This window comes from Gigantopelta aegis, chromosome 6, assembly GCF_016097555.1.
Source record: "Gigantopelta aegis isolate Gae_Host chromosome 6, Gae_host_genome, whole genome shotgun sequence".
NCBI lineage: Eukaryota > Metazoa > Mollusca > Gastropoda > Neomphalida > Peltospiridae > Gigantopelta > Gigantopelta aegis.
The window spans coordinates 4,676,773-4,688,384 of NC_054704.1; positions in this window are offsets into that span (position 1 = coordinate 4,676,773).

An 11,612-nucleotide genomic window follows, 5' to 3' on the forward strand; every position below is an offset into this window, starting at 1 on the left:
TTTTTGTTTGTTTGTTTATTTTGTTTGTTCGTTTTTGTTTTTTTTGTTGTTGTTTTTTTGGTGGGGAGGGGAATCAACCAATAACACTATTTTTGGTTCAATTTAGTAAACAATCTGCTCAGATAAAAATAACTTGTTTTAAATCCCATAGTATAAAAATGGCGTTCCCTGTGGGAAGGACTAAGTGTGAATTATATGTATCGTGGGCTTATATGTTGGAATTGTAAATATGTTACTACATCCCTATTTAGCCTAGGTTCGACTACCTCAAATTCTAGGACTGATTTTGTATAGATATGGTGTGCTGAAGTATCGACTTGAGTATTCCGGTGAAAATCCTCTACACATTTGCATGCTTTTGACCTGAACTGACATTTGGTGCTGACTAAAATACAGGTTACGTATCATTCTAATTAGTATCTCGTCCGAAGGAATGATTTGCAAAGCAGAAGAGCGTCCCGAATCCGTGAATAGTAATCAGAAAGGGTTTTAGTGTTTGGTAACATAACTAATACGACTAGCACTGTCTTCTTTACTTCAGCCATCTAGCGACTGAAAAAAGCTTTTACATGTATGGTAATAAAAATAATCTACTTTTCGAATGCCATGTTTAACATGTGATAATATTGATAGTATGTGGAGGTTCAGTATCCAGGTTAACGTTCGAAGAACAGATAATTTCATTATTACCCATATGGTTAAAAATATCTTGGTACATATCAAAGTGATACGTCCCACAAGAGCGCCAAATAACACTTGATGACGTCATCGATTGGCGCACTGCAACCTAACAGGAACGTCAGCCAAACGAGTTGTGTGATATAAATTAAGATCGATTATGGGTAACAGGTTTAGATATTAAACTCGCTACCATTTCGTATCATGTTTATGTTCATCGTGAAATAATTTTCATTGTCACTCGCTAAGCTCGTGACAAGTGAAAATCATTTCACTCGAGACATAAACATGATAGGAAATGGAAGCTCATTTAATATCCTGTAAATATAGTATACAATACTACTGGTCGTGAGATCATAACGTATTGCTTGATCTGAGCCTAAAGGTAGTACTAACCAAATAAATATCGGCTGGGTCAAAGTTCGAGGTGCACATTGATAGAGCAGTTAATACCACAAGTTCTGTGATTGGTGATAAATGTGAGTGTATTGGTTGCGAAAAACATTAGTTTCATCTGGGCAAAAAATGTATGTAATTTTATTTCATCTAGTACGACTGTGTCAAGTAACCTTGTACTTGAAACATGTACGGGATACCTGTAAAAAAAGTACTCGAATTAGGTTAGTCATAGACGCTACCCGTTATATGACAAGCGCCGCATCTATGAGCCTTTATTCAGTAAACGCAACAGTCCGACCGTACACTCGCACCACATACAGTCTGTGAGCCTTTATTCCGTAAACGCAACAGTGGGACCGCACACTCGCACCACATACAGTCTGTGAGCCTTTATTCCGTAAACACAACAGTCGGACCGCACACTCGCACCACTCGCACCACATACAGTCTGTGAGCCTTTATTCAGTAAACACAACAGCAGGACCGCACACTCGCACCACATACAGTCTGTGAGCCTTTATTCAGTAAACGCAACAGTGGGACCGCACACTCTCACCACATACAGTCTGTGAGCCTTTATTCAGTAAACACAACAGTGGAACCGCACACTCCCACCACATACAGTCTGTGAGCCTTTATTCAGTAAACACAGCAGTGGGACCGCACACTCCCACCACATACAGTCTGTGAGCCTTTATTCAGTAAACGCAACAGTGGGACCGCACACTCGCACCACATACGGTCTGTGAGCCTCATTCAGTAAACGCAACAGTCGGACCGCACACTCGCACCACATACAGTCTGTGAGCCTTCATTCACTAAACGCAACAGTCGGACCGCACACTCGCACCACATACGGTCTGTGAGCCTTCATTCACTAAACGCAACAGTCGGACCGCACACTCGCACCACATACGGTCTGTGAGCCTTCATTCACTAAACGCAACAGTCGGACCGCACACACGCACCACATACGGTCTGTGAGCCTTCATTCAGTAAACGCAACAGTCGGACCGCACACTCGCACCACATACGGTCTGTGAGCCTTCATTCAGTAAACGCAACAGTCGGACCGCACACTCGCACCACATACGGTCTGTGAGCCTTCATTCAGTAAACGCAACAGTCGGACCGCACACTCGCACCACATACGGTCTGTGAGCCTTCATTCAGTAAACGCAACAGTCGGACCGCACACTCGCACCACATACGGTCTGTGAGCCTTCATTCAGTAAACGCAACAGTCGGACCGCACACTCGCACCACATACGGTCTGTGAGCCTTCATTCAGTAAACGCAACAGTCGGACCGCACACTCGCACCACATACGGTCTGTGAGCCTTCATTCAGTAAACGCAACAGTCGGACCGCACACTCGCACCACATACGGTCTGTGAGCCTTTATTCAGTAAACGCAACAGTCGGACCGCACACTCGCACCACATACGGTCTGTGAGCCTTTATTCACTAAACGCAACAGTGGAACCGCACACACGCGTCGCATCCAGTCTACGGGCCTTTATTCAGTAAACAACAGTCGGACCGCACATACACGCCACATACAGTCTGTCTGGGGTCCAACGAAACACCGAAAAGGACCGAAGTGGACCGAAACGGACCGACAAAACACCCAAAGGGACCGAAAAGGACCAAAACGGACCAAAGCTGACCGAAATGGACCGAGATGGGACCGAAATAGAACAGAAACAGGCCGAAATGCGACCGAAACAGATCGAAATGGACCATAAAGGACGGAAATGGGCCAAAATAACACTGAAATGAGACTTTAAAAATCATTACGGAGTTGATAGTACAGCTTAACTTTTACCCAGAATTGTAATTCCATACTATGCAATTACTGTATTGTAGTATATTAATATTATAAAAAAATTTACATTGTATATCTTAGATTGCATATTTCAGAAGTTTTGACAGCTGTAAGTGACACACGCACACAATAAATACACACAATAGACATGAATTTGGGTATTGGTAGGACATGTGTTGACGCCCAAAATGTCCCAACTGCCCAAGATGTCCCAATTGGTATTGGTAGGACATGTGTTGAAGCACAAAATGTCCCAACTGCCCAAGATTTTCCATTTCCATGTGTGTAAAACGTGTATTTTGTGTATTTGACAGAGGGAAAAAGCAAGGCATTAATACAAAGATTCACGCAGACAAACACATACAATCAACACATACAGGAACATGTGATATTGCTAAAATATCTTAGAGACAAAATACATTAATAAAAATGTCAAATTATGTCAGGAAGCCCTTTTTGTCATGGCCATCTGTGATAGAAATTTTGGATACACTACATGAACAGTTGGTGATAGGGCCCACTGGCATAACCATCATATTTAAGCACTATTATATCAAACGAACTTGATGTTTTCTGATCTCTTTGTGTTTGTATCCCACCACGCTTTGATGGTGATTTAAAAACAAAACAAAATAATGTTTATCTTGCTAGCTATTCCCGACAGTTGATAACTATTATATTCTGTTCTGTAATTCCGATTATAACTTATACTATGTAACAACTAGCGTCGGTGATATAAAGAAGATCAATGCAGCCATATAACACCAACAATACCACATACAAGTTTTCAAGGAAGTTTAAACCCTTTGTGAATAAGAAATACGATATCGCGTCTACACTATTATGGAATATTCATTGTCGTAAAATTCCTGATATTGGGAACTAAAAATAAATTATCACGATCAAGAAATATTCTTCACACACAAATATTCTCTTAAAACATACCAATTGATAGAGAGAGACGGGCATACATGTCTGTATGTATATATATATATATATATATATATATATATATATATATATATATATATATATATATATATATATATATATATATATATATATTAGAGATAGGGCGATTACTTGACAAAAGTAATCGATTACGATTACGATTACTTTAGAATGTCACGATTACAATTAACATTGTATATCTTAGATTGCATATTTCAGAAGTTTTGACAGCTGTAAGTGACACACGCACACAATAAATGCACACAATAGACATGAATTTGGGTAACGGTAGGACATGTGTTGAAGCCCAAAATGTCCCAGCTGCCCAAGATTTTCCATTTCCATGTGTGTAAAACGTGTATCACAGATGGGGCGATTACTTGACAAAAGTAATCGATTACGATTACTTTAAAATGTCACGATTACGATTACGATTACGATTACAAAATAACTGAAAGTAATCGATTACGATTGCGAAAACATTGTCTAACAATCATGATTACAATCATGATTACATTTCCACAAATCTACACAAATAATGAAATGATGTGACCACCATGAAGTTATACACTTTATTTTACAACCATACCGATTTCATTCATTGAAAGACATAATGGATAATTTTGGATTATTTATTAAATTATTTCAAACATTTATAAACGTATGTATACTGCAGGGAGGGAATCAGTTTCCAAAACCAGATTTATTATTCTTAAATTTGGATTATTGACGAAGAGGTACCCATAACCATAGGTATAATTATTGTATCAATGCATAACATATATATTTTGTTATATTATTGAAATAAGCCACAATTAGTAATTGCAAACTGTCTGATCACTATTACTTGTTGCTTTTTTATTGTTTGTAGAACGTATACCATTTAATACCATCCACAAATTAAAATAAATAATTATTTTAAAAAAATCTATAAATGAAGAAATAAAGAACGAAAGAAAAGAACAAACAAGTAAATAATTATATTTTTTTATTTTTATTATTCCCATTTTTATTGACATGATATCCACACACAGATATATACAGTGAATATGACAAAGAGATATATAACTACATGAAAAATAAAGTAAAGATATATTTAGCTAGAAAATCAAATATATGTGATTAATAATCCAACATACATGTATGAAAAATTCAAAAGGAGACCGAGGACATACTAAGTATCAAAAAGAAGAGAAAAAAATACAATCTAAGTTTTAAATAGATTGTGACAAATTGACCAAAATTTGGTGAATTTATCATAATTGCACGCGGAAAAAGCTGTTGCGTTTGTCACATAATAGTATTCAGTCAACTCTTTTTGGATCCATTTCAAAATGGGTACATGTGCATTGAAATGACTTTTAAATATTAAGTGTTTTGTAACAAGTACAATGGCATTAACGGGATCATTGAAATAATTAAATTGATATCTGCATACATATATACTGAACAAAATGGAAAACTTTACAGTTTGAAAATACATTTATAAAAAGGAACTCTGCCATTCATCAAATTTTAGCGAGCGAATCGTTACTACCTTGACACTAGCTTGCCAACAAGCTGATCAGATTGCTTGCGAAACACGTGAGCGCATGTGCAGGGTCAAATTGATGGAAATCATGTTTTGCACGTGCAGAATTGGCACGAATTGCATTTCGCGTCCCAAATCGATTGAAACTTGTAGCCAGTCGTCACATCACTTGGAAAAACACACTTTCGCTACTGAATTTGTTGCTCTTGGAAATGCTGAGACTGTCAAATGAAGAACGAAATCGCGCCATAGGGCGTCTAGACGGAGGGCAGTCCGTGACGGTCGTTGCACGTGCGTTTGATTGCAGCAGACAAACAATAAATAACCTGAGGACCCGTCGTCATCAAACTGGGTCAGTTGCAGATCGCCCCTGACCAGGTCCTCAGCGTATGACGTCACAGAGGGAGGACCGGTACATCCGTTTACGTCATCTCCGTGACCGCTTTACGCACAGCAACTTCCACCAGCAGGATGCTCCTGGGAGGGAGGGTAACCACACAGACCATCAGGAACCGACTGCGCACCGCTGGACTGAGAGCCCGAAGGCCATACTTCGGTCCCATTCTTACCCGTTTACATCGTCAACAGCGACTTCTGTGGACGAGACGCCATGTCAGATTAACTCAGAGACAATGGAACACAGTGGTCTTTAGCGACGAATCCCGATTCACAATGAGCTTCTCCGATGGCAGAATAAGGGCGTGGCGAAGACGTGGTGAACGTCATACTCAGTGCTGTGTCAGAGAGGTCGACCGTTTCGGTGGAGGAAGCGTGATGGTGTGGGGAGCATTCACCAGCAATGGAAGGTCAAGGCTTGTCGTCATCCAGGGGAACATGACCGCCCAAGTCTACTGCGACCAAGTGCTTAGGCCGGTGCTAGTGCCATTCATCCATAACCATGGGCCTGGGTTGACCTTTCAACATGATAACGCACCCCCCCCCCCCCCCCCCCCCCAGCGGCATTAACACGGAACTTTCTTCAAAATGCCGGTATCCCAGTCATGGCTTGGCCAGTCCGATCACCCGACATGAATCCAATTGAACATGTCTGGGATGAGCTCGGAAGACGTGTCAGAAACCGTGTTAACGCGCCTCAGACACTGCAGGCATTGGGACAGGCGCTGGTGGCTGAATGGAGACGACTTCCGGTTCAGTGTTTCACACGATTGCTGATATCCATGAGAAGACGGTGTCGGACAGTTGTCCAAGCCCAGGGAGGTCACACGCGATATTGACACTGCATAATGAGTTCATTTGAAATCATGTGAACGTTGATTTGGACCCCCCTTCAACATTCCAAGCCATAACATGTTGCACAATTAAACATCGTGATGACATATTGTGTTTTGCTCTTTATCACATCCCTCCCATCGACAAATGTCTGCATTAATGAATATACATATCGTTGTGAGGTTATCAGAGGACAAATAATATGTGTCAAGTTTTCCATTTTGTTCAGTTACATGTGCACAAGTTGCTCTTTGCATTCTAAAAATGACTATTATTAAGGAATCGATTTGCAGTGATGCTTTTATTAAATTACACATATATACCTACTGTGACGGAACATGCTCTTATCTTTTCGCCTGTGGCAATGTCCATTGTGGTGTGGGCTAGCTCTGCCTACCAATAAACACAAGAGGCCAGGTGCAGCTTGGTTACGTAATACCTCCGGGAGTTCTGTCCTGCGACCGTGGTTCAACATAGCGAACTCCAGACGGTCAGTTTGGACATCTAAGAAAATAAACCGTCTCTGGGAGTTGGGCTCGCTTGTGGAAATAGCACATCGTAGCGCTAGGTCCCGCTTTGGGCGCGTTTGTTGCCTCCAGGCGTTGTTCACTGTCTCCGGGCCAGTCTGGGGGTTTTGAATAAATAGCCAGGGTTTTAGATAGCTCGGGGAGAAACATTGGAAACGCTGCAGGGGAACGGACGCTGTCCACTGAACGAACTATATCAGTTCAGTCCGGACTTGGTAAATATATATTTCTGCTCTGTTGTATAACCTTGATGTGATTGATGTGACTTTAATTATTTTAATACTTTATTATACCAATATTCCTTAGACAGTGTCTCCGGTAATCTTGCAAAGTAAATTGTAGGCTTCACTGTTCTAATACAGTTATAACGAGTATTTGGTAAGATACAGCTTAGCTGGTAATCCTAGAGGACCAAGGTAAATTGTAGGTTATCGTCTTTATTGTGATATGTACCAGTATTAATTCTGTATTACAAGGTTACTGAATGAGTATTTTAAGGGTTAAGTAAAAATTAACCAGTGAGGAATAGAGTTGTAATTCCTTGATTAATTAAGATCCCCTGGCAACGTTCTCAATTACCAGACGGGTGTGTGTTGTATCACGGTGAAGTGATTAGAATATTGTGTAAACTAGACACCTAATGATTAACTAATCAAGTGATTAGTTCTGGGTTATTGCTACATCGTTGTTGTTAATTAACTTAACTGCGGCAGTGAATATGTCAGCGTTAGTGTTAATACAGATTCTAAAGTGTATTGTGTTTTGTTGTGTTTTCTAGTGAACTAAACGTGCTACATATATATATATATATATATATATATATATATATATATATATATATATATATATATATTTATATCAGATCTTATCTCTGAGTACTCTTAGAACCGGGCCACTCGGGTAGTAGCCTGCCCAATACAGAGAGATCTAATAAATATACAGTTAGGAGAGATATTTGGATAATCGTGTTTTATTCAGTTACTGGTATTATAGGATCCCCGTGACACCTACATTGATCAATTAAGCAGTGGTGCTAGTTTGCTGTGTGCCATATTATAAGGATCCAGTTGTATCTGTGAAAATTACAAGAATCTTGGTCTGGGTGTGTTTATTTTGGTATCATTAGAAGCGCCGCGTTTCGTAGAACATCCATTAAAATTAGCTTTCGAGAATTGTTATCAGAAGTATTTATATTTTAAGTTATTTTAAGGGAAAATAAACCAAGGTTTATCTTGATAGACTACTTTCAACTGGGTGTTTGCTTTATTAGTTACGTTATTTGTGGTTGTGTCGGTGACAGTGTGAGGATGACTGTCCATGGAATTAAGTTTGATACGACTGACTGGCTGTCCGTCTGCACTAAGAAAAGAAAAAACATATTGCCACGGTACCGTTGGTGGACTTTAACACCTGTAACAAAACGAGATATTGTCAAGCGTTTTTTAGTTGAATTCAGACCCGTGGTGATAACGCTGTTTATGCATTGAGAGGAACGCAAGCGTTTTATTATTTTTAAAAAACCCAATATATATATATATACTTTTTTGACGGAAAGGAATTAGGACACAAAACTGGGGAGGGTGCAACGCCCTTCTATATATTGCTAGCAAGAGCACTGTATTCATTCAAGTGGGTTTTTTTTTTATATAATAAACGTATAGATGCCATTATGTGAACGTGTTTCTTCATGCCCTGGGTTACATTCATTTGATAATCCAATCATTTTGATCCCCAGTTTCTCAGGGCAAATGATAGTTCTACTATGAGAGTAGTAGACAATAGGAGATCACTTCTACTGACTGACCAGTACTGCTTCTAACTATAGGCACTGTTACTGGAGTTGATGCTAAACATATCTAAGTTTAGTAAATAATTATGAATAATCATGAAAGTAATCGCTGATTACTATTACATTAGCAATGTAATAGATTACGATTGCGATTACATGGTATTCTCAAACATTGTAATCGATTCTGATTGCGATTACATGAAAACATGTAATCATTTACAATCGATAACTGATTACAATTACCCCCATCTCTTATTTATAATATTTATTATTTTTCTTTAATAGACGATATTAAAAGATTCGAAGAAGGGGATATTACAACTTCTATAAATAGTTTACAGATTAAACGTTTGGTCCATTTCGGTGTTTGTTCGATCCATTTCGGTCCGTTATGGTCCCTTTTCAGTCCACTTAGATGTTTCGTCGGTCCATTTCGGTCTTTCGTCGGACCGGTCTGGGAGCCATTATTCACTAAACGTTCCCAACTTGGCGACTTCGTAGTGCAGTGTAAAAAGAAGTCACCTGTTCTAGCAGGCACTAAACAATATCGCCGTTAAATAATTGTCTGCCAGCTACTAGCTTAGTTACCTACCTTCGGACTTTGGTTACTTCGGACTTTGGTAACTTCAGCCTGGTAACTTCGGACTAGAGTAATCTCGGCCCCAGGTAATTTCGGACCGGTAATCTCGGCCTCTGCATTAATGAAAGCAACTTATATCTGGGTTAAACAACTTGGGGCCAAATTCATAAAAGCTTGCTAAGCCTAGTTACTTGCTAAACTGGCTTCTAACTCTAATTTGTTGCTAAGTGTTATTCATAAAACCCTTCTAATGGTAGCAAGTTTCAAAGTTGCTTGATAAGTCTAGAGTCCATCGGGAGTACCTCTAAGTCACTAGCAAGTTGCTAAGTCACTTCTTTTGTGTTACGTCGTGCAGTCAGAACCTATTAAACAGTAATTGTCTGTTTAATTGGCATATGCTGATTATATAAACAACAAACCATCAAAGGATAAACAAACATGTATGTTTTAAATTATTATACAGTTACAGTGTTTGTGTGTGTTTTGAAAATTGTTACAATTTGATTAAACAGTATTGTCTTCAATGGTTTTAATTTCATTCTGTTTCATCTTTTGTTTCAACAGTTCAATTTCAAGTTTTAATTTTTGTTGCTCAAGGAGTAAGTTTGTATGCTCAATTTGAATACCGACATCCTTACGACAAGCTACATCCACCCCACTCCACCCCCGTGTACTTATATATATATATAATTATTATATGTATAATTTATATTAATTTATATTTTAATGTACTCACCTACTACTTGTGTAATATTCATTGATATGGAACGTATTTCTTTTGCACCCAATTCTGTCCCGTCTAATCCCTTAAAGAGACATTCCTGTGTTTGCTGCACTTGTTATCGACTAACAGAGACGTTTTAACGACTGTAATTACATATCAAATATATTTTCCTGCATAACATATTAGTGGCTGTATTTTAAACGTTTTTCTGTTCGTTCTAATATTTGTACTAGGTTAAATTTCACTTTATTTCCAAACATTTAATTTTTTCATACGTACGAAATTATTTGAAGACAAATCCAGTCTGGGCTTCTTACACATATTAAAACGACCAGAAACACATTGAATATACAGACACTGATATTCTAAACCAGAAAATATATTTAATATGTAAGTTTAATCGTAGAAATATTTTATTAGTCGGAAACATCTCACAATGCAGCGAACTCAGGAATGTCCCTTTAAAGCTTGGGGTATCCTTACATAAGTCAGTTATCTTTTCATGAGCACCACTAGGGTCCTGGGGTGGTTTCCCTCCATCGGTCTGTTTCCTCGCCTTTTTCTTCTCTAAAACGTGTTCACGGGATTCAGATTTTAATTTTGAAAGTTTTTGTTTCAAATCATCGATGCTTCTCGAAACCTCAGAGAAGCACGCGCCTTATCTGACATGTGTATCGTTTACCATGTTGCTGGGTTGTCGTTAAACATGCATTCGTTTTCCATGCATCTTTTTTTTCTTCTATTGATATTGCAATCTTTCTGGGGGACGTCGAATGTATCTTTAAATTCCTCGTACTTTTTGCGCCAAAAATAAATTTTCAGTTTGAGAATAATTAGGCTTTCTGGGTTTTTTGTTGCTGCATTTAACTCACAACTCATATAGAATGTTCAATAAAGATGTAACTATTATCCTATCACAAAATTACCAACATTACATTTGAAATGGACATGTGTATAAAGAAATTGACATGGTGTTGTCAAGGATTGGACCTGTGCCAATATGCTTATCAGGCAACTATGGAGCAGCATGTTTAACATGCTTTTATTAATTACATATTAGCTACCAACTCTGTAGCAATGAACTAGGCATTTAGAAGCTTGCTACCATCTAGCAAACAACTAAGTTAAATGCCTTTTATGAATTTGACCCCAGATATTATTATTTCAAGATGAGTTTGTTATTTAATTAAACATTATTATATATTCATTGTACATTTTGTTGTGTATATTTTGTTTATTAACTTTTAAACATTTATTCTGCTCATACCCCGTCCCCTTCTTACTATGATTTGATTTGGTAGGTGTTACTGATTTTAATCAGATGCTATGCCCACATTAAGCATGTTTGAATCCTCAGCATATAAGCATTTTAATA